The sequence below is a fragment of the Durio zibethinus genome, chromosome 1 (genome assembly GCF_047325235.1).
Source record: "Durio zibethinus cultivar Kanyao isolate XHJ-2024 chromosome 1, ASM4732523v1, whole genome shotgun sequence".
Classification (NCBI taxonomy): domain Eukaryota; kingdom Viridiplantae; phylum Streptophyta; class Magnoliopsida; order Malvales; family Malvaceae; genus Durio; species Durio zibethinus.
The window spans coordinates 13,900,001-13,905,000 of NC_143162.1; the positions used below are offsets into that span (position 1 = coordinate 13,900,001).

Consider the following 5,000-nt stretch of genomic DNA (forward strand, 5'->3'; position numbering starts at 1 on the left):
CGATGTCCGAATTGTAATCTGAAGAAGTGTCCTCAGCGACGAACCGAGCCCAAGTCCCCTGAAAAGGGGCACTGGAGAGGGTGAGAGCCCCGTTATGCCCGGACCCTGTCGCACCACGAGGCATTGTTCGTGAGTCGGGTTGTTTCGAAATGTAGCCCCAATCGAGCGTAAATTCCATCCAAGGCTGAATACGGGTTAGAGACTGATAGCGAACAAGTACCATGAGGGAAAGATGAAAAGGACTTTGAAAGGAGAGTCAAAGAGTGCTTGAAATTGTCGGCTCTTCCTATCATTGTGAAGTAGAATTCACCAAGTGTTGGATTGTTCACCCACCAATAGGGAACGTGAGCTGGGTTTAGACTGTCGTGAGACAGGTTAGTTTTACCCTACTGATGGCGGCGTCGCAATAGTAATTCAACTTAGTATGAGAGGAACCATTGATTCGCATAATTGGTCATCGCGCTTGGTTGAAAAGCCAGTGGCACGAAGCTACCGTGTGCTAGATTATGACTGAACGCCTCTAAGTCAAAATTCAAGCTAAAAGTGATGCGCGTGCCTGTCACCCGATTGTCGACCTGTAGTAGGGGCCCATGGCTCCCAAGGGCACGTGTCGTAGGTGCAGGCCTCACGGCAGACGCACCACGCGGGCATCCTTGGAGCTCAATTCTCATCGAACGATGGGTACAATCCTTTACAGATGACTTAAATACGCGATGGGGTATTGTAAGTGCCAGAGTGGCATTGCTGCCATGATCCACTGAGATTCAACCCTTTGTCGGTTCGATTCGTCCCTCCCCTTACCGACACTCCTTCTTTTCACGCCGCCCCCCTCTGGGGTCAGGCGTGACCCGAGGCCCCCCGTCCCCCGCTCCCGATCGGGAACGAACTTCACTCGCCTCGGTCTACCCCTGAACCGAGCGTGCGGGCACCTAACCGTCAGCTGGGGACGGGACACGCGAGTCAACCAAGGATCCCGCTGCTGGTCCCCCTCGGTTGTTGCTCCGAACGCATATATAGCCTTTGGCCCTTCGTTGGTCGAGACCGGGAATGCACTACGTTTGCCTAAGTCAACCCATGAAATGAGTGGGCGGGCACTCAGCCAGTCGGAGAGCCAGAATACGCAAACCAAGGATCAGCTCGATCCCCCTCTGCGTGCCGTCGATCCCGCTACCGGTCCCTCAGTCTGGCTGGGGCTTAGACCGAAAATGAATCCCGTGTGCCTAAGTCAACCCTCGAAACGAGCGTGCGGGCACTGAGTCGGCCGGAGGGGCAGGATGTGCAAGCCGGGGATCGGCTCGGTCCCCCTCTACGTGCTGCTACCGATTCGATTGCTTGTCCAATCTTAGACTGGGAATGAACTTCGTATGCTTAGACTGGGAATGAACTTCGTATGCCTAAGTCAACCCATGAAACGAGCGTGCAGGTGCTCAACCGGTCGGAGAGGTATAATGTGCAAGTCGGGGATCCGCTCGGTCCCCCTCTGTGTGCTACCGATCCCGCTACCACAACCCTTGATCTGGCTAGGGCTTAGACATGGAATGAACTTCGTATGCCTAAACCAACCCACAAAATGAGCGTGCGCACGCTCAGCCGACAGAAGAGGTAGGATACGCAAGCCGGGGATTGGCCTGGTCCCCCTCTGCGTGCTGCTGTCGATGCCGCTGTCGGTCCGATCTTAGACTGGGAATGAACTCCGTATGCTTAGACTGGGAATGAACTTTGTATGCCTAAGTCAACCCATGAAACGAGTGTGCGGGCACTAAGCCAGCCAGAGAGGCATAATGCACAAGCCAGGGATCGGCTCGGTCCCCCTCTGCGTGCTGTCGATCCCGCTGCCGGTCTAGCTGCCACAACCCTCGGTCCGCCTAGGGCTTAGACATGGAATGAATTTCGTATGCCTAAGTCAACCCATGAAACGAGTGGGCGGGCACTATGCCGGCCAGAAAAGCGGGATGCGCAAGCCGTGTATCGATCGGGTAGTAGGTGGGTTTAGGCACATCTTCATATTTTTGCCATGGCAATGCCATTTTTATGGCTTGTAAATTCATACAATGGTCCCCTAAGCCTTCATGTGAAGTTTTGTGGCAAGATGACTCGTTTTCTATTTTTCACGATTTTTGAAACTTTTTACGGTTCGAGATTTTTTAAAATATTTGTAGAAGGAGTTTTGGCCCCAAATTTTGTAGACATGATCCTTCTATTTTTGTTGACATACACAAAACAATTCATCTAAAAACTCAAAGTGGAGAAGATTTTGTGACCATTTGAAAAAAGTATCCCCATTTCAGACACTTGAATGGCTACTGGCAGCAAACCTGTAAAATCTCAAATGCTCTTTAAGGGGGTGTGAGTTCTCAAGGTTTGATGAGGGATAAGGGCCAAGTACCAGCACCCATCGTACAACATGTGTGCACACCCCCCGGCCCCCCAATCGTCGGAACCCCAATGCCGTCGATCAGGTTCTCCGACGATACTCCGGTGATGCTGCCCCAGGCGAAAAAAATGCGACACCAGCACATGTCCGAGCCCAGCATGTGCATCATGGCTCAAAATTGAACTTCGGCCAAGGCTTCGACCATTGGCACATGCATCGACTATCATCGGCACAGGCTACCCTTTGGTACGGGCACTTGCCTCGACCGCCATCGGCACAAGCTAGGCCCTGGTGCGGGCGGTTGCCTTGATCACCATTGGCACGTGCTGGCCCTTGGTACAGGTAGTTACCTCGATCACCATCGACACACGCTGGGCCCTGGTGCGGTTGGTTGCCTCGAGCTCTAGTGTGGGCAGTTACCTCAAGCCTTGGTGCAGCTCTTGCCTCGAGCACCATTGGCACATGCTGTTCGATCACCATCGGCACGTGCTGGGCCCTGGTGCGGGCGGTTGCCTTGAGCACCATCGGCACACGATGGGCCCTGGTGTGGATGGTTGCCTCAAGCACCATCGGCACATACTGGGCCCTGGTGCGGGTGGTTGCCTCGATCACCATCGGCACACACTGGGCCTTGGTGCAGGCGGTTACCTCGAACACCATCCGAATGTGCAGGGCCTTGGTGCGGGTGGTTGCCTTGAGCACCATTGGCACAAGCCAACCCTTGGTGCAGCCTCTTACCTCGACCATCATTGGTAGAAGATGGGCTCTAGTATGGGTGGTTGTGTTGAACACCATCGACATACGTTAGGCCATGGTGCACGCAGTTGCCTCGAACACCATCGACACACGTTGGGCCCTAGTACGAGCAGTTGCCTCGAGCACCATTGTCAGAAAATGGCCCTGGTGCCGTCGGTTGCCTCGGACACCATCGGCACACATTGGGCCCTGGTGCGGGCAGTTGCCTCGATCACCATCGGCACACACTGGGCCTTGGTGCGGGCGGTTGCCTCGAACACCATTGCCACAAGTCAGCCCTTGGTGCGGGCTCTTACCTCGACCACCATCGACAGAAGATGGCCCCTGGTGCAGGTTGTTACGTCGAACACCATCGGCACACGCTGAGCTCTAGTACGGGCGATTACCTCGATCACCATCGACACACGCTGGTCGATCACCATCGACACACGCTGGTCGATCACCATCGACACACATTGGGACTTGGTGCAGGCGGTTGCCTTGAACACCATCGACACAAGCTGGCCCTCGGTGCGAGCTCTTCCCTCAACCACCAACGGCACACGCTGGGCCTTAGTGTGGACGGTTGCCTCGAGCACCATCGGCACATTTGGGCGTTGGCATGGGCGGTTGCTTTGAGTACCATCGGCACAAGCCGGCCCTTGGTGCGGGCTCTTGCCTCAATCACCATCGACAGAAGATGGCCCCTGGTACGGGCTCTTACCTCGAACACCATCGGCACACGCTGGGCCCTGGTACGGGCGATTACCTCGAGCCCTAGTGTGGGCGGTTGCCTCGAGCACCATTGGCACACGATGGGCTCTGGTGCGGGCGGTTACCTCGAGCAGCATCGGCACACGTTGGGCCTTGGTGCAGGCAATTACCTCGATCACCATCGGCACACATTGGGTCCTGGTACGGGCGGTTACCTCAAACACCATCGACACGTATAGGGCCTTGGTGTGGGAGGTTGCCTCGGGCACCATCGACATAAGCCGACCCTTGGTGCGGGCTCTTGCCTCGACCACCATCGACAGAAGATGGCCCTTGGTATGGGCGGTTACGTTGAATACCATCAGCAAATGCTGGGCTCTGGCACGTGTGGTTGCCTCGAACACAATCGGCACACGCTGGGCCTTAGTGCGGGCGATTGCCTCGAGCACCATCGGCAGAAGATGGCCCCTGGTACAGGCGGTTACCTCGAATACCATCAGCACACGTTGGGCCCTGTGTGGGCAGTTGCCTCGATCACCATTGACACACGTTGGGCCCTGGTGAGGGTGGTTGCCTCGACCACGATCGCCATAAGTCGACCCTTGGTGCGGGCTCTTGCCTCGACCACCATCGGCAGAAGATGGCCCCTGGTGCGGGTGGTTACGTCGAACACCATTGACACACGCTGGGCCCTGGTGTGGGCAGTTGCCTCGATCACCATCGACACACGCTGGTCGATCACTATCGACAGATGCTGGGCCCTGGTGCAGGCGGTTGTCTTGAACACCATCGGCACAAGTCAGCCCTTGGTGCTAGCTCTTGCCTCGACCACCATCGGCACACGCTTGGCTCTAGTGTGGGTGGTTACCTTGAGCACCATCGGCACACGTTGGGCCTTGGTACGGGCGGTTGCTTCGAGCACCATCGGCATAAGCTGGCCTTTGGTGCGGGCTCTTACCTCGACCACCATCGGCAGAAGATGGCCCCTGCATCGAACACCATTAACACACGCCGGGCCTTGGTGTAGGCACATGCCTCGATTTGGTACGGGTGGTTACCTCAACCACCATTAGTACACGTTGGCCCTTGGTGCGGGCAATCACATCGACCACCATCGGCACGCGCTGGCCCTTGGTGCAGGCACATGCCGCAACCACCATTGGCACCTGCTCACCCT

At 56.3% G+C, this 5,000-nt stretch overlaps 1 pseudogene; it reads left to right on the plus strand.

Annotated features, from left to right (window-relative positions):
- LOC149520461 (25S ribosomal RNA) overlaps positions 1–789 on the plus strand; it is a pseudogene marked incomplete at both ends in the record, with an annotated part of 920 nt that extends 131 nt beyond the window's left edge.
- Positions 790–5,000: the final 4,211 nt, after the last annotated feature.